Source organism: Pseudorca crassidens, chromosome 3 (assembly GCF_039906515.1).
Source record: "Pseudorca crassidens isolate mPseCra1 chromosome 3, mPseCra1.hap1, whole genome shotgun sequence".
NCBI lineage: Eukaryota > Metazoa > Chordata > Mammalia > Artiodactyla > Delphinidae > Pseudorca > Pseudorca crassidens.
This window is the reverse complement of record NC_090298.1, coordinates 18,929,157-18,952,942: the sequence shown is the minus strand read 5'-3', so window position 1 is coordinate 18,952,942 and position 23,786 is coordinate 18,929,157. Positions and strand designations below refer to the sequence as shown.

Below are 23,786 nucleotides of genomic sequence, written 5' to 3'. Positions count from 1 at the left end.
TTTGGTAAAGTTGCAGGATAGAAAATTAATGCCCAGAAATCTCTTGCATTCCTATACACTAATGATGAAAAATCTGAAAGAGAAATTGAGGACACACTCCCATTTACCATTGCAACAAAAAGAATAAAATATCTAGGAATAAACCTACCTAAGGAGACAAAAGACCTGTATGCAGAAAACTATAAGACACTGATGAAAGAAATTAAAGATGATTCCAACAGATGGAGAGATATACCATGTTCTTGGATTGGAAGAATCAATATTGTGAAAATGACTATACTACCCAAAGCAATCTACAGATTCATTGCAATCCCTATCAAATTACCAATGACATTTTTTACAGAACTAGGACAAAAAAATCTTAAAATTTGTATGGAGACACAAAAGACCCCGAATAGCCAAAGCAGTGTTGAGGGAAAAAAACGGAGCTGGAGGAATCATACTCCCTGACTTCAGACTATACTACAAAGGTACAGTAATCAAGGCAATATGGTACTGGCACAAAAACAGAAACATAGATCAATGGAACAAGATAGAAAGCCCAGAGATAAACCCACGCACCTATGGTCAACTAATCTATAACAAAGGAGGCAAGGATATACAATGGAGAAAAGGCAGTCTCTTCAATAAGTGGTGCTGGGAAAACTGGACAGTTACATGTAAAAGAATGAAATTAGAACACTGCCTAACACCATACACAAAAATAAACTCAAAATGGATTAGAGACCTAAATGTAAGACCGGACACTATAAAACTCTTAGAGGAAAACATAGGAAGAACATTCTTTGACATAAATCACAGCAAGATCTTTTTTGATCCACCTCCTAGAGTAATGGAAATAAAAACAAAAATAAACAAATGGGACCTAATGAAACTTCAAAGTTTTGCACAGCAAAGGAAACCATAAAAAAGGCAAAAAGACAACGCTCAGAATGGGAGAAAATTTTTCAAACGAATCAATGGACAAAGGATTAATCTCCAAAATATATAAACAGCTCATGCAGCTCAATATTAAGAAAACAAACAACCCAATCCAAAAATGGGCAGAAGACCTAAATAGACATTTCTCCAAAGAAGACATACAGATGGCCATGAAGCACATGAAAAGCTGCTCAACATCACTAATTATTAGAGAAATGCAAATCAAAGCTACAATGAGGTATCACCTCACACCAGTTAGAATGGGCCTCATCAGAAAACTTACAAACAACAAATGCTGGAGAGGGTGTGGAGAAAAGGGAACCCTCTTGCACTGTTGGTGGGAATGTAAATTGATACAGCCACTATGGAGAACAGTATGGAGATTCCTTAAAAAACTAAAAATAAAATTACCATATGACCCAGCCATCCCACTCCTGGGCATATACCCTGAGAAAACCACAATTCCAAAAGACACATGCACCCCTATGTTCATTGCAGCACTATTTACTATAGCCAGGTCATGGAAGCAACCTAGATGCTCATTGACAGACAAATGGATAAAGAAGTTGTGGTACATATATACAATGGAATATTACTCAGCCATGAAAAGGATCGAAATTGGGTCATTTGTTGAGACATGGATGGATCTAGAGACTCATACAGAGTGAAGTAAGTCAGAAATAGATAAACAAATATCGTATATTAACACATATATGTGGAACCTAGAAAAATGGTACAGGTGAAATGGTTTGCAGGGCAGCAATTGAGACACAGATGTAGAGAACAAACGTATGGACATTAAGTGGGGAAAGCAGCGGGGGGTTGGGGGTGGTGGTGTGATGAATTGGACGATTGGGATTGACATGTATACACTGATGTGTATAAAATTGATGACTAATAGGAACCTGCTGTATAAAAAAATAAATAAAATAAAATTCAAAAATTAAAAAAAATTTAAATAAGCTACAAGGATATACTGCACAACACAGGGAATATACACTATATTTTATAAGAACTATAAATGGAACATAACCTTTAAAAATTGTGAATCATTATATTGCACACCTGTAACTTATATGATATTGCACACCAACTATACTTCAATTTAAAAAAGAAAACAATTAACACTAACATTCTGAGATTTCCTCTCTCCTGATAACTAAATCACCACAAAAAGACAGAGAGGTAATATGTGAATCTGACATTGAAAGAGAAGCAGGAGGAGATTCATATAAGAATCATAAGATCAATATCTAAACAGTTGTCTTAATATAATTATAGTTAACATCAAGAAAAGTCTATGAGAAATCCAAGTGGAAAGATTCCTGTACATACAAATTACAAGCTTCCTACCACTCAGAGTACTTTTTCCTACATTACGTCACAGTTCTGACTCTTTAGAACAAACTCAAATAAATAAAGAGCAGCTTCCGTTTAGATATCCATTGAATTCTTTTTTGACTACAACATGACTCCAACAACCATATTTGTTAGACATGGTGGAGAGCAATAGCCTTGTCTGGAAAGGAAGACATCAGGTTTTCCCCTAAGCATCAAAGACCAAAGGGACAATCACTTGCTCTTTTTATTCCAAAGTTCCCATCATTAAAATATGAGTAAAATACTTATCATAATGCATATCACATGATTCCTGTAAGAATCAAATAAGACATTAGGTGGAAATTTCTTGGCAGTTTAAGGGCTGAATTAATTTGAGTTCTTATCATTTCTTTTTAGATAGAATTTTTATTAGAATCCTTGAAAAAGCATGTTCACAACGTTTTTCTGTAAGATTGTGAATGTGTCTGAGAATTTCAACAGACCATATGAAATAGTGAGATTCACGTGAGGCTTAAGAAACTTCTAGATAAAGCTTGAACAAACTAGAAATGAATTTTTCAACTCCATAGTTATTTTAAGCTTTGCTATTACATTACAGTACTTCTCTTGGAGAACTGATATATCAGAAATCATCTTAATTTTGGCCTAAATGTTCTTGAGATAGTCATATACTAGAGTAAGGTCATTTTCCTGTTTAAAAAAAAAAAAAAACGAAACCAATAATTACTGTTTTAAGGAAGAGGGTAAAGGAATTGCAAAAGAAAGAAAAAAATTTGAAATTGACCAACCTGAGCTAATGAAATTACATCATTTGGAAGTTCTAGATTTAGTTTATTTTTAGGCTAACGTTTATTTTTGTTGAATTTCATTTTCTGCTCAAATATAGATAACTGTTTATTGTGACTAAGCTGTTACAATGTAATATTTTATCTGTCACAAAACACATTTTTAAGGATAAAAATGTTGTTTTGCAAATCATAAAAGCAATACAACTTCCCTATACTTTTGGAAGCAAGTATTTTTGTCGGTTTGGAAATTGCTAAGCTTCAATGTGACCTGAGATTTAATTCTGTATTTGCTATGTAGTGACTCTGTGGCAGTGATAAGTTTACTTAACTTCTCAGAGCCTTAGTTTAATTGATAAAAATTTTTAAGATAATAATGCATGCTTAATATGATTACTCTGAGGATTTCATGGACAACGGCTAGAGCTGAAGTATATTCAAAGCATCTGGCACATAGCAAGCACTTAATATAAAATAACTATAATTATCATTGCTGGTTCCTATCTACACTCCCTACAAAATAGTATTATTCTTCTGCTTTGTTATTCATGAGTGTACTGCCACATAAAATCAGTTATTTGTTCAACATAGGTCTAGAAATCTACTGCAGAATTACTCATACCGTCTGTAGAAAATATTTAGAGTAAAAGACCGTTGGATCCTATGAGAACAAGAAGACTCATTATTTTGGAAGTTTCATCAGTGCAATCTGACGTAGTCAGGACTTTCCAGGTAGAAACTAACTACTATGGCACAAAATTAACTTAACTTAGAATGTACTAATTTTAGTTGGTGACCATCATTGCTAATGGATGGGGTTTAAGAAAATAAGCACTATCTTAAGGTTTTAAAAAGTTTTAAAAGTAAGTCACTACTTAAGGTACTCAGAATGAAGCTTAGACAAATACAAGACCAGAGTGTTTTAACTGGAAGACCAGCTAAACATCAGAACATCAGAACACTGGAATCCATCAGATTTTCATTCACAAGTGCTGGGCTAACAACTAGCCAGGATCCTTGCAGAAGAAATTAGTAGTTATATTTCCTGTTTACTGTTTATTTTCAATTTATTTATGTGCATCAATTTGGATACAAGCAACTCTTTTCTATCAATAGTAGAACACTCTAATGCCAGTCAATAATTGAATAACGGGTTTCCTGCTTAGCAGTGGCAGAAGTTATTCTCCCTCTCCTGAATCTTGACTGGATTTCCTCACCTTCAGCTCTCACCCTCCACCAGCTGAGGGAGCAAGAGACCTCCTCTGAATGGGACACAGGATCAGCTCTCCTGGGGCTTCTCCCTGGTACATTTCTATTTTAAATTGAAGTGTCTGCCCTATATAGTTGCACTGAAGTTTTATTTTGCCTGAGAAGTGTTACCATCAAAGAGCTTGTATTTTAACAAAATACTTTTTTAAAAAATTTACTTGATAATATAGAAGGCAAATATATTCTCCATTATGTATGATTTGTGCATCCCTTTACTGAAATTTGGGATTTTTCAAAAATACATGTAAATATTGCAAATATAGCCCCCCCTCTCAAGAGCCCCCCCTCTCTCTCTCTCTCACACACACACACACACACACACACACACACACATATCAAGGGAATGCCATATGTCCCAAGTGAGACCTACTTGGAAAAGCAGAAATGCTGAACACATCACAGTATCATTGTGACAGTACATTTGTCAGTTTTCTCCCTGGCAATGAGATTTTTTTCACCCTCAAGACATGCAAAGGACTTTTTTCATCTGTTCTTCTTATGTTAATAATTTTCTCCTATAGAAGTGAGAATTGTCCAAACTTAACCATTTGAGGCTTTGGCATTTAATTAGGTGAGCTTTTTGAGAGAATTAGATCTCTGGGAGGAAGTGATAACTTTTGAGGTCGGAGGTGTTGAAGAGCTGCTCAGGTGGTCAGTGGATGGGTATCAGCAGGTTGTGAAAGGCACATGCCTACATTTAATATGTTGTTTGACATTTTGTATCCTCTCATGCCCTTGCTTATTTTTGTTTTAGAAAATTAGCATTTCAACAATAGTAGAAGAGATGATTTAGTTAGGTGTAATGATGTATTCTCCTGTGCTACTCAGGTTAGTAGTATAATGCAAACATTTTTTTGCAAGTGTGATGCTAATTTAAAATGCTATTTGAGAAACTACATAAGAAACGCTGTATTTTCCATGTCTTGGGTTGAGTGCCTGTGTCTGTTAAGAACCTGCCAAACATGCTTATTTAGTATGAATACTTCCTTTCTTTTATAAATCAGAGTTGCACTCTGGAGGGCTGTGATCAACCTTTAAAAACATTTTACTTAGGCAAAGGTTGAAGTATGTACCACGCTTGGGGCAAAGGCAAGCCCAGCTATATCTTTTATCACATTGCTTTGGACATTTTTCAGCTTTCGTCCTGTCTTAACGAATCAGCTCTATCAGTCGATTAATTGTTTCACTGTACCTGCTATCTAACACGAAGGCACCTGGCAGAACAGCAGGAGAAAGCACGTTTATCTAAGTCCTTACGCAGCTGAACACTGTAGCTAATCTCCTTGCAAATTACAGTCAGAGTTGTAGTTCATCCATTAGGCTGGAAAAGACAAGAGTCCCAAGCAGCCCCGGTGCCTTTTCCAGTTCCCAGGAGACCCACTAACCCTCGGCGTGTGTTGCCTGCGCACAGTAAGTGTTTCCTGCTAATCAGGTCAATGATTATCGCCCAGCTCCGGGGACCTGACAGCAGCCTATCACAGCAGTTAGGGAGCCACCAAACGCAGCACGCTTACCGAGGAGCTCCCGTTAAGAAATATCGCTTAGTCCTCATTTACTCACTGGAATCTCGGAGGATTTCAGCTTCTCTTTTTTGTTCTCTTAGACAGTGAGGGGCTCAGCATAAACAGGAAAAAGCAGCGGAGCATGCAGCTACTTGGAGGGTGTTGACTGAAAACTTCGCTTTCCCCACCCCGTTCACGGTTGATTCGACTGACTTCTCACCTCCTTCACGGTGAATATTTCAATTAAGGTAAGTGCCGCTTCATCTGAGTGACTGCGTCGAGCTGAATTTCTGCATTGAAAGTTCTAACTGACTATACTGACATTCTGCACTGCAGCAAGTGAGTGTGTCTGTCAGGAGAAGGCTTAGTTTACAAGCAATTGTCCTAGAATGAAACCCGGTGTTTGAGGATAATATTACAGAGCAATTTCTTTTGAAATCTAAGTATTCTGCCTTGCATCAAGAGAAAATGAAAGGAAATACGAAAAGAGTGAATTTCTCATTTTACCTTTTTAAATAATCTAGAGAACTGTGTGACGCTAAGGTAACTTGATTTTGATTGAAGTGTTTTGTTGATGTCATATGGCAAAAGCTCTCAGTCTAAAAGCTTCAAAGTTAAATCAGATGGAAAGAACATTTGCAAATGAGAGTTGAGATTTTGTGCAGCTTTTTACTTTAACAACGTTCCTGAGCTCCCTGTGGGTTGAAGGATTTAGGACTAAATCCCTGAATATTTTAATAGTGTCCGTTTAGCAATTAAAATTTAAATAAAGTTTCTGATGTAGCTGTTAAGAAAAATGAACCAAAAAGAATTATCATACCACTGATATGATTTATAGTTTTTATATGAGAGGTGAATTTTTAATGAGATAATTTAATAAAAAGAAAAGTAAAGAAAATTACCTTCTTTCTAAAATACTTACTTTTGAAGGGAGAATTATTCAATAATGGATTCAAATTAAATGTTTACTGACATCTTGGCTTTTATGTTTGAAGTTGTACTTTGTCATCAAACAAGAGTGAACTGAGGTTAAACTTGTATTTTACATGGCTTAGGACAATTATCTATGTAATTTAGACAAACTAGTCCACGTTATTTCTTCTAAACCCTTTTTCCTCATAAGTTTGTTAAAAATATCTAGAGGGAATGGAAGCAACTCTTCCAAAGTTAGATTTAATTATCTGAACTTTTTCTTTTCTATTTTACTTTGCAAGTGTAAATATAGTCTGATGGTTTTCTCCCACATCATGGTAAATTTCTATATAATCAAAAAATAAAGTGATTTAATCCGTATCATTATGTATGACCAATTGATTTCTTAGCACTCTAGCCACATGAGTGAATAGCAAGCACTTATCTTCTTATGATGTAGTACTTATACTTCAAAATGATTTTCTAACAATGAGACAAGCGCTATTTAAAATACAAATGTATACTGCCATGAGATAATACTTACACAGGTTGAATTTCAATAACATCTGTTATGCTAAAGCACAAAGTAAAATGTTACTGCTTTTGTGTAAAGATTTATAATGGTATCTTAACTGTACTTTTTAAAATGAGCACTCATACTTCATGAAATGTTGATTCTGCCCTCCTCCTATGGGTATCCTGAGATGGGACATTTTATAAAGATGTCAGAACATTGTTTATATTAATTGGCTAACCTTCCAAAATTCTCTAGAGAGCTTTTTAAGCGGTTGCTATTGCTTCCCCCACAGGAATAAAATATTTTTAGGATACCCCTAGGCACTGATGTGTACTAGCTGGTTGTCTGTGTGTTTCAGCCAAAGCCTAAAGACGTTTATTTCTCTCTGTTGCACTGAGACTTCTATCTCTTTTCTCCAGCGAGGCGGTTTTTCAACTGATTCAAGATACCTCAGAGAAATGTTTGACTAGTTACTGTCATTGAGTCTTTGGCATCTTCTTTTCTTACATTTTAAACAACATGGATAAACGGGAGGAGGCAACATTAACCAAACCGGGTCACATTTGTTAGTGACAAACGTGTACATTGCTGATAACATCTCTGTATTATAAACTGTTCCTTGTGCCAAGTTCAAAATCCATGGTGATATCCTACCCAATGAACTTTTATTAGATGTACTTAGTTGATGTATGTGACCCTTGAAGGATGTGCTTAGTGTGTAATGGGATATTTATTTTAAGGAATGAAGGTAGCTGTAGTTTTTATTTAAAAAGATATACTTAAAGTTTTTAAAGGGATTTAATCAGTGTAGTTGTCTTAATTTGCATTACACAGGCTGAAAAGAGAATGAAGAAAATCTTGGTTACACTTGAGAATTAGGAGCTGTTTATGTTCGGTAGCTGCCTCAGTCAGACTTTTTTTCATATATTATCCCCAGGTTCCAGCTTACCTCTAGGTTCTAAACTGAATCCCATTTTTCATTTATTTTATGGTAATTTATTCCCTCTGTGACATCAGAAAACATCTTGTAGGATAACCTCACTTAGAATAGGCAGTTTCAAAATTTAAATTAAAAAAAAAATCTGTTAGAGCTTTATAAAACTTTTCTTAAGAATTATAACCTGCTCCTAGGTAGGTGGTATTTTCAATAAAAGTCAAGGGGGTGAGGCAGTGTTTACCATGACTCCTAAATGCCAGACACCTGGGGGTATAAATTGTCTATGTATAATTATATAATCATCAGATCAAAATAATGACATTGGAGATAATTTACCCCAATTTTCCAGAAGAAGAGATGCAGGCTGGGAGAGCAGGCTGGGGACCTATCATTCAAGCTCAGGTCAGACAGTATTTAAAGCTCGTAATCTTTACACTATACTTTTTATCACTTTATACATGGTGACCTATTCTGATACTCATGAATATCTGATAGTGCAACTTAATTATATCACCCTCAGAATAGTTTAATTCTTGGCTTACTCAAAATAAATGATTTTGTAAACTCCATAGCCACCAGTGTTTGAAAGAAGCATATATTTTTTTCTTTGAGGTTCTGAAGGAGGTTAGTGCTCAAGTCTTTGCATCAAGTTGATTCTGATTACTACTGACAGAAAAAGCACTCTACATAGGGATAATCAGTACAGAAATTTAGTATCTGCAGTATAAACATCTTTCCAAGAGAGGTAGATATACTCTCAGATAAAAATCAAATAAAGAGTAGAGATATAAATTCAATGCCACTTATATTGAAATGGAATTAAAAAGAAGTTAAGGAGAATTTATGTTCGTGGCAAAATACATTCACAATATTAGAAAAGATAAAGAAGTGAACAGAATTGAATGTTGGAAAGTAGACTAAAGAAAAAAAAATAGATTCAAATGTACAGGAGTCTATTTGTTCTACTGACTTTACATAAGCCTTCCCATATGTACACAGAGATTTGCTATAGCTAATTATGTTGATATTGTGACAGTGTTATCCAAAGCAAAATCTGGTTCAATCTAGGACAAAAAGGGAGAGATGTTATAAAATTAGGATTGACCTGAAAAATCTAATATGATGAGCTCTCATATCCAAGGATGTGCTGAGATGTACTGGAAGCTGCATAGTTATAAAATATGATCCTTTCTTATGCTCCAACCTGTCCTCAAACACTTAAACAGATAATATGGAACCAGATACTGCAAATAATGGATTCAACAATGATTAGAAACATGATCAAGAAATGTATAATCTCCAGCCACCAGCCAGTTTACTTTCCATTCGCTAGATTTCATGGTAAGCTATTGGCTTTTTCTAGTTGTATATAAGAATAACAGAAAAACAAAGTATATATAGATAATCTTTATTACTATTCCAAAAGAATGGACATGATCTATAAACAGTAGTATTTCAGAGTAGCTTGTTATGCTGAGCACCCACCATACATAGGCCTCCCCACCCAGAAAGTATGACATGTGTCTAGGCTCCACAAGCCACAGCAGATATGACCAGAGATGAATGTACCCAGATCTATGACAGCCATCTCTAGAGTAGCCAATGGCTACCATGTAGCCTTTCAAAATAACCATGTCAATAAAGAGTGTTTTATGTAACACATAGATGATTTAGTGACCTTAAGTATAAATTCAGCATACTGTGGATAACCAGCAGTAGATGGGCAGGGGCAGAAGTTGAGAAACATAGAGATGATGGTCTGCAGAAATCATGAATAAACTGAACTCATGAGGTTGGTAGGAAGGAAAGAAAAGTTAATTCCCTTAGGTCAATTAGAAGACAAACATTTTCTGACTCACCATAATGGCTAAGCACAAAAATAAAGGCGTGCTCCCTGTACAGAAGCAGAAAGAATATGTTATCCTGGGTGGTATTCCAGACACACCATGAAATAGTGAGACTTCTTCCTGTTTTCCACATTTTTCTCTGTGGTTTCAGTTCCATTAACCAATTCAAGCTGAGCACATCTGTGTCTCTTACAAACTAAAAGCTTATAACTGGCCCAGCATCATACATATTCATAGTCTCAGTAGACAATGAATAAGGCAGAAATGTATAGTGGCGGAAAGTACAGGTTCTGGGTTCAGCTACCTGGGTTCAAATCCCACTGAGGGTACTTGCTAGCTCTGTGACAAGTCAGTTAAGGTGTCCAAACTTTATTTTTATGACCTTTAAACTGGAGCGAATAATAGTACTAATCCCACAGCAGTGCTGTGTGAAATAAAAATGATAATTAATATAACATACTTACAATTACTCAGGTGCTTAGGAAATAATAGTTGTGATTATAAACCAGAAACCTTGTTTTTAGTCCCTCACCTTACCTGTCAAGTAGAGAAAATCCAGGACGTTCTTTCTCCTTAGAGACAATGCACCCTTGGGCCATACCAGAAGCTGGAACCATGTCCTGACACTGTGTTTATATCAGTACATTTGAATTTTAGGAATGTACACTTTTTCTTCTACTGGATTTACACAGATGTGTGGATGTTACTTTAAAGAAAGTAATTGGGGAGATGGCTTAGAGAAAACTTTCTATTTTGTCAATGGCTGCTTACATGCTATAAAACCAGATTTGAATAGTTGACAACATAGAGAGTGTAGTGTGTGCATAGCTGAAATTATTCCCTATTTTGCCTTTTACAGAAAAAGTATGCTGGCTGCTTGTTTAGAAGAGAAACAAATTTATGAAACTAATTCATATGTTGTATGATTTTATTATGATCATAACAAATATTCTGTGGAATATTTGTAAAATATCTTGAAGATGACTATCTAAAAATCTATTTCCTGGTAGATTCAAGCCTATCATTTCCTCTTCTCTAACTTATCTATATCTTGCTATGGGATTTAAATCCTCTAGTTATAAAGTTGAAAAGTTATCAAATACCATTTATACATATATATGTGTATATGCGGAAGTATTTCATATTTTATGTGTTGATTCAAGTAATCCCCATAAATAAAAGGTATTTTCTGCAATGGAATTCATTGTTTTCCATCCTCCAAGCCACGATTCTTATATGTTTTGCTATATATGGGAATCAGTGACTCTGTGCCTTAAAGTGGCAGATTCCTGAGGCTCATTCCTGGAGTACTGATTCTGTAGGTCTGAGAAAGGACCCAGGAAACACAGTTTTGAGATATATGCAGGTTATTCTGATAAAATCAGAATATATAGGAATGTGGCCTAACCACTGAGGTTTAAACAACTTCCCAGGCAATTCTGACATGCAGACAAGGTTGAGGATAGCTGTTATAGAGCAGCACCTCCCAACCTGAACGGGCATGCAGATTACCTGGGCGTCTCGTAGGAAGGTTCCGTAATGGAGCCCAAATTCTGCATTTCTACCAACCTCCCAGGGCTACTGACACTGCTGGTCTATGAGAAATGCTGCTCTCATTCTCCGCCATACTGCTCTATGGTTTCCCCTAGTAGGTAAGTATTCAAGGACCTACATAGGATACGACTTACAGCCCAGCTTACCTGGGCTAAAGGTTGATAAAACTTCTCAAGAAGCTCTTTTGATTATAGCAGGATGATGGGACGTTATAAGCCAGGTGAAATTTGAGAAACATTTTTTTTTAATCTGTCGTTGATTCCCACTACTCACTCTGGATATAGAGTAACTGGATGTTTTAGAAGGCAACGTATTTCTAGCATGTTTAATTCTTTGCATTGCTAACACTTGCTAACAATATTTAATTCAAAGCATTGCTAACGTATTTCGTTCTTTGCAGTTAAGAAAGAGCAGGGTGATCGTTGCTTTCCCAGTCCCACTTCTGAATGTGTAGAAATTTTGGACTTTAGCACTCCCCAGGATAGCTATATACCAAGGTTCCAAACGCATCACAAAGGCCAACTTCTCAAACAGCATTTCAGTTCTCTTTATTCTAGGAATGCAGTCCTAAAGCGTCATTATTTGTCACTTCAACTTTTCTTCTTTCTCAAAACTAAATGGCAAGGATATAGATTTCAGCTTTCGCCTCTATTTAACCTTTTCTCTCTTTCTGTTCCCAGCTGCCACATTTCATTGTTATTATTCAAATCTACAAAATACAAAGGGAAATAGATTTCATTAGTATGGAAACAAATTTTGGATTATTTATATTAATATTTTTAAAATTACAAACCTGCCCATAGAATTCCGTTACTCTTCCATCTTTTCTTCTAGAATGCTTAACATTTTATTAACTGTACACTTTTAAATTTATTTGATTGTTATTTGTCTCCCTCTCTAATTACTCTAATTAGACATTAGAATGTAAGCTCCATGAAGGCAGGGTTTTTTTTGTTTGTTGTTTTATTCATAGCTGCAACCCAGTACCTAGAATAGGGCCTAGCATAGAATAGATTTTCATAAAATATCTATTGAACAAAGAATGAATAGATATTCCAAACTAATAACTTAGTTATAAGGGCCATGTGTTAGGATTGAGGCAAGTACCTAAAATATGATAGTTTTGCTTTTGCTCAGTACTGTGGGTAAGATTCAAGCACACTTCCCCAAAGATTTACACTCACCCACTTAATGTACTTAGTTTTAGTGTGTCCCTCTTAAGGGTCAGGTACTGGGCTAGATGCTATGAATACATGTTGACAAGCCATAATTCCTTTGAATAATGTTCTGGCCTGTTGGTCGGGGGCAGACAAGGGAAAGACCAGTTGTAATACACTCTGGTGTGTAATCATGAAAAGATGTGTATGGGGTGTTATTAATGCCCAGGGAGAGCTCCTGACTTAACTTGGAGGGGCCATGGAAAACTTACTAGAAGTCTCCTGAGCTATAAATGAAAGGATATCTTGAATTAAGACAGACAGAAGAGGAGGGGTTATAAGCTGCTACTAGAAGTGACACTGTGTCCAAAGGCACAGAGAATTCCTGACCCCCTCCAGGACCACGTTAGTTTGACATAACGTTACGATAAAGTGTTGTATGTGTAATAAGAGGCAACTACATTTTTCTATGTGAAAAGACATTTGGATTCCAACCCAGGAATGACGGGGATCCATTAAAGAATTTTGAGAATGGGAGAGACAGAGTTATTGGTGCCCTATTCTGAATCTTGCATTATATTTTTCACTATTTCAAATCAAAAAATATATGTACACATACATTAAAAATACCTATGAAAATTAAAACAAAAATATATCAAGGGAGAAAATGAGCTTTTGGTGGGCTGAAGGGAGAGAGAATAAGATATCCTTAAAATGCTGCACCCAGGATCTGTGGAAATTCATATGCAGGACTTGAAACCAAACCAGAGGTGGAATGAGTGTGAAATTAGCCAAGGTTGTATCCATATGTGACTTTCAGGGGCTCTGTTTTGCAGGATTAGGAGAGAAATTTATTTCAGTTTCAGAGTTCAGGAAAAATGGCAGACTCTGAATGGCCACATCTGCTAGTACTGACATGGAGTAGAATTCACACTCTCCTACCAACTGACTAAGACCGAACAGAAAAACCTCTATTTCTGTCTGGATACTTGTAGGACAATCAAATTCAGCTATTCAAATTTAATGTCCCTGACATTCTTAGGAGGCTAACATTTTGACCCTTTCATTCTATAGGCATGATACTACTAGGTGTTAACTCTAGCAGAAACTGCTGCTTTTGTGCAGTACTTTGTGTTGCTGTTAACTATAGCTGAAATTCAAGAGGAGATGTCATTTACTCACAGTTTTTCTCTTACCATTATACCCCAAATCACTCTTTTTGTTTCTTTTTCCTTGCTGTTAATCTGATAGTTACTGCTGATTTCCTGATGATGGTTTCTCCAGCAGGAACCATAATCTCTGTGAAGATTGGGACCTAGTTTTGTTCACTGCTTAAGCCTTAGCACCTACTTCAGTGTCTATTATATAGCTGGTACCGATATGTTAAAGGAAGGAATGGAGGAAGGAAGGAAGGGGGAGAGAGAGAGAGAGAGAAAGAGAGGGAAGGAGGAAGGGACCAAGGCATCTTCCCATCTTGCTATCCTCTCTTTAATAGCTCAGCAAATGGCACTATAACCTACCCAATGGGCCAGGTGAGAAATCCAGCTATCATCTTTGCCTTACCACTTTTCACACCTTACACATCAAATCAACATCTGGTCCTTTCAGTTCTGCCCTTTAAATCTGTCTCACATGTGTTTGCATCCTTGCCCCCCCACGGTTCACACCTCCGTCATCTGTTACTTGCTTATGATCTCTATGTTATACCCTTCTTCTTCACAAAATAATACTCCTTACCATCAGAAGATCGACCTCTCTAGGACAGTCTTGATCACATGACTCCTATGTTAAAGATTTTCCTTGTAATTTCCGCTCTCTTTTAGGATATTATTCCAACATTCATGAGGCATCCATTTTTCTGGAAGTTCTGGACGCCACATCCTCTTGAGTCTTGCCTAACCTCTAGCAGCTTATTTCCCAACCACCTTGGGTTCCTTATTCCTGAGATTTCACGTTCACCGCCTGTCATATTAAGTTAACTTTTTGCCTGGCTAGATCTCTTGACCTGTAGAACACAAGATGTCACTTCATCCAGATAGATTTTGGCCACTACCAGTCTAGTAAAATGTTCCTCCTATCAGTTTCCATAATACACGTTATGCCTCTTCTACTCCAATCCCAGAGCTCATCACACCGTTGAATAATGCTAAATTCCAAAGCCTTTGATGGCAGGCTCTATGTGTGTTTCATTCACTACCTTATTCCTGGTGACAGACACTAACCTATACAAATTCTCTGTAAACAAGGACAGGTAATGTACTTCTCTGAATTCAAGGACAATAATTTATTCATAGGCTTCTTCCTTCCACTTGGGCAGTTAAATTCCTGCCATTCTGAAGAGAATTTTGCTGCTCCGTGTCACCTTTATGAAATGTCAGAAAACACAAAAATATAGTAAATATAGTAACAGTTTGATTAATTCAAACATTTACCATGCCAGTAACTACTGATATTTGTTTAATGCATTTCATACATCTTATGGACTATGTAGATACCTTATCCTTTAATGAAGAGTAAAAATTGTTCACACGCGTTTGGTAAAGGTCACCTATTTTCAATCAGCTCCTTTCTGTGTAATAACTGGCTGACATTTCTCATCCATTTGTGATCAATGAACATGCATATTTTAACTCAAAAGTCCATTCTCTTCAAAGTACCACTCTTATAGCTTCTTATTTCATAACTTGATGATGTTACGGGCAGGGTAACTACACTAATTCTTGTCCTTAGGCTTTTCTATCTTTAAAGCAAAATAACTGGTAGAACAAACAATAGAAATTGGCTATACTTGAGAAGCAGTTGTCAAAAAGCACATCCTGAATAGATACGCTTTGACCTCATATGTTTAAGGAATGATTGCACTGTTATATTTAATATTACCATAAATAAACTGTACTTTATTGCTTGTCCTTTATATGTGGTGAGGTGAGATGTTCTAAAAATCCACAAAATTTAAACAACAGCATTAATTCTGGAAAGTATTTGTCTCACAGATATTTAGAAGCAATCTTCCCTGGAACCATAATCTTCAAAAGGAAATTGCAGTCCTTGCAGAAACACAGTTTCGATCATCTGGGTCTAGGTCTCTGGATTCTTCTAGAAGTCTTCACAAGGCACAAATGACATTTTAAATATCTTGTCAGGGAAAGAAGTGATTTTTAATGCAGATCCACCAAATATAATTTTTTTAAACCAGTGGCCCCAAAGGCAAACATCTAAAAGGCAGAGAGAAACAGTAGCACCAAGTTAAATGTCATGACTTGTGTCTAAGGAGGAACATCATATTAAGATAAAAGAGAAGTATCTCTTGTCAGAAAATAAAGAAGAGTAAACAGGTATAATACTTCATGATTCTATCTGTATCTACTTGGAAGTATAATTAGATATCAGAATATTTCTTCTCTACTGGACGCTATGTTATTTTGTTTTTCTGATAATTTAGAAAAAAAAGAACAGATCCAATTATGCTCTGGTGTGCAGGCATGGGGAGAGGAGGACAGAGTTAGGCAGCAGCAAGTGAGCAGAGGTAACACGAAAGTAGGCAACGTAATGAAAGTGTCAAAATGATTCCTTTAAAGAAGTAAAGCTTGTTGTGTGATGGCCTGATGGTGTGTTACCCTTGCTCTTGACCAATATACCAATTTATGAAGCTACCAACCCTTCCACACTCCTGCTGTCTTCTAGATCTTTCTTAGTCCAGTTTTAACAAACTCTCGTGTTATATACCTCTCATACCTCTTTATGACCTATGACATGAAGGCTCTCCCTTGTCTTTTGTAGTAGTATCCTGCTCAAGAAGTTTGCTGATTCTGCTTTGAGTAGAAGCAGTAAAGTTAAAATATGTTGCTTCCCAAAGTGGCTCATTCTGCCTTTGGAGGAACTGATCAAGGACAACTTTTCCCTATTTTGTTCTGTACTCATAGGTTAAATTCTGTACTCATACCTTCGAACCATGTGAATCAGGTATTAATTTTAGACAACATTAAGCTGGTTCTGAAAAGTGGGTATCAATCAATAAGCAAGGTAAAATCCTCTTTCACGTGAAAAGCGATTTACTTATCAACGGTGCCCAGGCCCTGCATCTTCGGTGCTTTAGTGCTTCCTACACAGTCTGTGGTTCTGCACTTCTCCAATGTCCCCTTTTGGACACATTGCAGAATGGGGCTCTTGAGAAACCATTCACTCTGTTTCCTCTGATCCGTACCAAATACAGAAATTACACCCTCTATTCCATCCATACCAAATACAGAAATTACACCCTCTGTTCCTTTCTGCTTGCTTTACAAAAATATTAAAACTTGTCAGAGTTGGTAAACATTTTAAAATCTTGAGGTTTGAAAAGGAGGGTGACCCTGCTAGCATTGAAATGTTTCAGAGGCTTGGCTTTCCAAGAGGAAATTCCAGAATTAAAAGCGTTTTTGTTTACATAGAGCCAGTACCCATGAGAGTAAAAGATACCTTCAAACATCAGCCTTGAGTTTTGTGTGCAAACTACTTGCTAGATATAGCAGAATTGTTGAAGTAAAGTAGTAATACGAAGTAGGCTTTTCCTAGGTCCTGGAACTACTTATCTAAATCTGACAAGAGCATAACATGCAGATGGAAGGAATTTAGCATTTCGGTTGCTGGATGTATTTTAAATAGCAGACACAGTTTGTTAGGTGTTATGCTTTTTTGGCATTAGCTATGATTCTGACATAAAAATAAAAAATATTTAAGAAGATCAGAGATGCCTGTTTCCAGCATTTTCTACCAGGTAAACTGTCAGATAACACAATAGTCATCTCTATATCATGTTCATAAAAGATGATCATTTGGTGTGTAAGATGAATTTGAAGTGTAGTTTCAACACTGTTGGTAATTATATAAAATGACAGTACAATGTAAAAAATAAAAATGTTATAGCATTTTTCACTTAGCCAACATTAGGAGTGCTTTTTGAGGGGGCATTGACTGAGAAGGGGTAAAAAAGGCAGGTGTCTGAGGTGCTAGAAATGGCCATCTGGATAGGAATGGTGATTACATGGAGATATAGATAGATAGATAGATAGACACATGCATAGTATGATTTTTAAATAATTAAAAAATTATCTATGCCACATGGTTAGCTAAAAATTCTTGTAATTATAAATAATTTGTTTCATTTCTTTTCAAATAATATTAAGACTGATTTCTATTATGAAGGAAATAATACTTAGTTTATTAGGTTATTTTTATTATCATAATAGATTTTGTCCCACCAATTTGCAAGTGAATATCTCCTAGAGATTTCAAACTGATTGCACACAGATACATAGAAAAGAAATGAAGAAGCACGTAAGAAATTTCTGCAAGAAGCATACAAATTTATAAATCAGAAAAACCATACTTGCTTTGTTACTTTATAAATTTTAAAGATAATTATTTTGTATATGAGGAGATCATATTGGGAGAGTTTGAAGCAGGAATGAAATAACCACCTCAAACTTTTAACTGGACAGATGTATCTTAGGAAAAAGTGATAATAACATCATATTTTAGATGAGGACCCTACAATATAAGGATACTTTACCAATACATGATTTCATAGAAAGCAATAAAAATCAATTCAGAATGAAAAAGAAGAGTCTCCTAATCAGAATATAAGTAATGCTGCTGGAAGCTACTTCTTTTCCAAATCATCTCCCTGGAGCTCCCTGGTTAAAAAATACATTTCCCAAGACTATTTCCACCCTTTAAATTGGGATACTAAAGGCCCTTGAGTTACACATGCAACTAGCAGTTTCTTACTAATTAGTATCTCATCATGGTATATTTTTATCTGACTGGCATTGAGAAAATGACCCACTCTGAACACTGTGTTGGTGAGAAAAGGAAAGGTCTACTGCATGAGATAATCAAAGGGAGAGAAGCCCCGGCCAGGAATGACCATGCGTCCCAAACTCACAGGTGCTTGGCCCTGAGGGAGAGAGGAGCACAGAGGCAGCAGGGAAAAAGGAACAGAGAATCCTGGACTAGGCTGAAGATGCTTTAGGAATTGTTCGAGAACTGATTTGCACATTGGAGTAAATTCCCTTATTCCATTTTCAGATATCCATTTTTATGGGGACAAGTAAGGGGATTTTGAAAGCTGTGTAAATTCTTCCACCTACTTGAGGTCAATTCAAGTGATTATATATGCGGCCTGCTTACAAGATGCTACCTGGAATGGACCACTACAGATAGCCATAGAGAAAATTCTAATTTTCCTTCCAAATGAATAAAGTATCTATATTATATATATATATATATATATATATAAAGTATATATGTATGTTTAAGTATATATGTATATATACACAGGTACTGTACACATATATGCATATATATACTTTTATTCATTCATACACATATAACACATATGTACACATATATTCTCCCCCTCTCTCTATATATAAATATATATATATTTGTAAATATATATATACAGACATACACATGCACACACACTATTTCCACAGGACTTCTGTAATACAATATGCAAAGCAAGTTGTAGCATGTTCTTATGTTCTTTTTAAATTCCATCTAGACATCTAGAATTAAATTCTGTGATCAACAAGAATGCATATTTCTTTTTTTGTTATTACCAACAGGTTAACACTGAGAAAATGTGATTGTGTGGCTGTGTGTATGTGTGTGTGTGTGAGAGAGAGAGAGACACCATACAGAATAAAGAGCCAGCATTATATCCCAAGGCTTTTCTTCCCTCATGTTGAACTAAATTCAGGAACAAGAAAGTAAGGGAATGAAACTGGCAGAACATGCTCCGTTTGCAGAGGTTTATGTAAGAAGAGAAATCCTCCTAAGAAATAAATTTAGTGGCGATAGAGTAAGAGTGAGAGGGCTCTTGGTTTCTTGGTGTTTAAAATGTGTAAACTATACACTTTATATTTCCTCATTGGTTTTTTTTGAAAATTAAATGAGACAAAGTATGAGAGAGCACCCGTCATAGTACCTGATAAGTAGCTATTGCTCAAGGAAACAATAATTGTTTTTTCTTTGCCTTTGCCAAGCTTAAAGGGGTCACCAGGAAGCACATCCAGGACTGCAAAGTGTATCTGAAAGGGGTAGTGATGTAATGATGATTAAAAAGAATGGGTTTTTCAGTTCAACAGATTGAAATTTCAATCTGACCATGATTTCCTACCTGTGTAGATCAGGGAATTTTATTTTTTAAGGGCCTGGTTTCCTTCTCAAGTATAATACAGGTAATATTCATGACCTCAGAGGTTGTTACACAATGAGATGCCATAATAAATGTGCTTAGCAATGCACCGGACTTATAGCAAACACCCTGCCATTGTGGATATTAGCATTTATTACATTAACCGGGTGGCCCAGGTCCCCATACTTTGCCGGCATTCCCTGTGAATTCTTTCAACCTCTCCAGGATTTAGAGTTATCAGGGTCCCAGTTACAACCTTGACCCCCAGGGTCTCTAATAATTTCAAGCTAAGAAAGCCACTGTTTACCCAGAGGATGGAAAGCTGACTTTTATTGAGACCTATGAAAATGCAAATGTCTAAACCTGGGATAATAAAATAGGATCTTATTTTCATCAAGTACCACCTTTATGGTAGCTCAGGACCCACTGCCTCAAAGTCTCCCCTGGCTGTTGGTGAAAACTCCCAAAGTTGCTTTCAAAACAAGATTCTTGTGTTTCCTTCTCTGACCTCCTGCCTTCTGCCAGGGGAGAACCCTGCTGCTGAAGTCTCTTGGGAGATCACAGCTCCTCTGGACAACACTGTCCTCTGTCCTGGTCTCATTGTTCACACAAGTGCAGCTACAGGAAAAGCACACTGTCCTTCCCTTTATCGCTTTTTACTTACAACTTCAGCTTGTGCTTTTCACTAAGGTCACACAGCATATGCAGACCAAGTGGCAAGTTTTCTCATAAAGTAGAGAAACCATGGAAAGGAGTAGGATGCAGAAGACATAAACCAGGTGCCAGGCAAGGTGTCAGCTCTGAAGCCTGCAGGCCTGGTGCCTGAACGTTTCATCTCTGTGAACCCTCACTTGTCATCGGCCAGGGATCAGATCTCTGCTTCTAACCGAACTACTTTGCAATAGATCTTCCTGCACAGAGTCCAGGACCCAGCTCCAGTGAAGCATCAGAGACAGAACTTCAGACTCCATCCTGGGCTTTCATTTTGGAACCCTCATTTTCATTTCCAGATTCTAACTCTTGTGAGAATGTCCACTCATTTCAATTAAAAACCTTCTTCACTTCTGCCCACTAACCTATTCTAAATAGAAAAATTAGACGAAAATAATCCTGCATCAATTCAATCTGTATTAGTCATTCTTTTTTTTTTAAGTGTACAATTTAATGGTTTTTATTATGTTCATAGATATTTGCAACCATCATCACAGTGAGTTTTACAACATTTTAATCACCTCCAAAAGAAATCCTGTATCTTTAGCTATCATTCCCCCATTCTTCGTCAGTCCTCCCCCAGCCCCTGTTGTAAGCAGCCACTAATCTAGTTTCTGTCTCTGTAGATTGCCTATTCTAGACATTTTATATTAATGGAACCATATCACATGTGGTCTTTTGTGAATGGCTACTTTCACTTAGCATAATGTTTTCAAGTTTTGTCCTTGTAATATTCCATTATATGGACATACAACAAGAGATAAGGGAACCCTCTTGCACTGTTGGTGGGAATGTAAATTGATATAGCCACTATGGAGAACAGTATGGAGTTTCCTTAAAAAGCTAAAAATAGAACAATCATACGACCCAGCAATCCCACTACTGGGCATATACCCTGAGAAAACCATAATTCAGAAGGAGTCATGTACCACAATGTTCATTGCAGCTCTATTTACAGTAGCCAGGACATGGAAGCAACCTAAGTGTCCATCAACAGATGAATGGATAAAGAAGATGTGGCACATATATACAATGGAATATTACTCAGCCATAAAAAGAAGCGAAATTGAGCTATTTGTAATGAGGTGGATGGACCCAGAGTCTGTCATACAGAGTGATGTATTAGTCATTCTTAAATGATACCTTGTGCAGGCTATCACTTATCCAGTGGTTGAACTGGGCCAAACCAATTTCTTATTCATTCTCTTCTGCAGTGAAAGTGTACAGTGGAGTCTGCTGGTCCATTCAGCAATCCTCTTGGGTCTTTGCTCCCGGAAAACAACTATGTGAACACTTGTAAAAACATGGATCTCCTCAAGAATGCACCTAATAAATTTGGCGGCTTAAATAAATTTTTACACATACAAAAAAAAAAAAAAAAATTCAAAGAAGCAACCACCGACCTGAAAAGACCTAGCTCTAATCCCTAATAAAAATAGAATGATTAGCTTCTTATTCTACATTGTACATATTCAAAAAATGGGGTGATATTCAGACAAAGTGCAACTCTACCCCAAAGGTCTCTCATGAATCCATAGGTAATCCTCAATGCCTAGGAAAGCAACCTGCAAAAAGAAGGGATAAAAACATAGTTGTTGAAAGCATAAAGGAAATAGGAGTTTATGCATCATCTAATATTTACAGCTTAAAAAGCATTACTTTGGGGCTTCCCTGGTGGCGCAGTGGTTGAGAGTCCGCCTGCTGATGCACGGGACACGGGTGCGTGCCCCGGTCTGGGAGGAGCCCACATGCCCCGGAGCGGCTGGGCCCGTGAGCCATGGCCGCTGAGCCTGCGCATCCGGAGCCTGTGCTCCGCAAAGGGAGAGGCCACAGCAGTGAGATGCCCGCGTACCGCAAAAAAAAAAAAAAAAAAAAAGCATTACTTTGGAATCGAGTTTCAACCAAGTTACCCTGTTACATTTCTTTAAGCTCTTGGTTGGAATTCTGAATATGTTTTCTCAAAGAAACATTAAGCCCAAATTTGGGAAGTTATAAGACCTTTAGTTCACATTAGACTTTACATTCATACAAACTGGTAAGAACATTTATTGTTCAAAACAGACAAAAGACTTATATTTAAGACTAATATATGCGTTAGATAAAATAAATTTGTTAAACTAAGAACATTTATTGTTCAAAACAAACAAAAGACTTATATTTAAGACTAATATACGAGTTAGATAAAATAAAATATATTTGTTAAACTTACCACTTTCCCAAGCTTGCATTTTTAAAACCTGAACGTCTTCTTAAACTGTGATAACTTTCCCCCAAACTTCCTCTCTGTACCATAGTTCTCAGTTTTCTCTTAACTGTATAATTGCATCTGCATATTTGCTGTTTTTCTCTTAAATTCAGGTCTTCATTCGAGACTCAGCCTCCTCTTCCATATCCTGGCCTCCATTCTCTTCTTTTTCACGCCAGGACCCCCTGCCGTGATCTGTGTAAAGTACAAAATTAACCTAGCTATTTCCTACATAAAGCCTCCACTGGCTCTCTGTTATCTACAAAATCAGCTCCAGTCTTCCTGACATGGATATGAGGACACAGCCTCAACTTCTCCCACCCCCGCCCCCATATCTCTTGCCATTCCTTCCCCTGTGCATTACCCTTTAGTCACTGTGAATAATTCGCTGTCACATGAGTAAGCATGTATGCTCTTGACCACACGCACACACACATCCCTAAGGACATTTTGGCCCTTGGTGTTATTCGTCCATGCTATGCCCATGAGATGTATCTGCACTTTTCCGTGTTATCTGTATACTCCTCCATAACTTTTCTGGCTAATTCCTATTCTCTCTTCCAAGCTCAGAACTGACATCGCTTTCACTAGAACACTCTCTTTGATCTCCAGCCATCAGCCTCATTGATTATCTACAGGGTACCTCAGAGATAGTGCAGGTTTGGTTCCAGACCATTGAAACAAGGCAAATATCCCAGTAAAGCGAGTCACACAAAGTTTTTGGTTTCCCAGTGCATACAAAAGTTGTTTATACTATTCTGTAGTCTATTAAGTGTGCAGTAGCGTTACATCTAAACAACAATGTACACACCTTAATTTAAAACTACTTTATTGTTGAAAAATGCTAACCATTGTCTGAGCCTTCAGTGAGTTGTAACCTTTTTGCAGTAGGAACATCAAAGATC

The 23,786-nt window shown here is 36.7% G+C and overlaps 1 protein-coding gene across 4 annotated transcripts in view; it reads left to right on the top strand.

Moving 5' to 3' along the window:
* The window catches only part of CDH12 (cadherin 12), a 986,970-nt gene that overhangs the window by 578,845 nt on the left and 384,339 nt on the right, over nt 1–23,786 (top strand). For all 4 annotated transcript variants that reach the window (XM_067730428.1, XM_067730429.1, XM_067730430.1 and 1 more), the window contains one exon: nt 5,920–6,066. The gene's annotated coding sequence lies outside the window, so the exon portion shown is untranslated. The remainder of the gene's footprint in view (nt 1–5,919; nt 6,067–23,786) is intronic.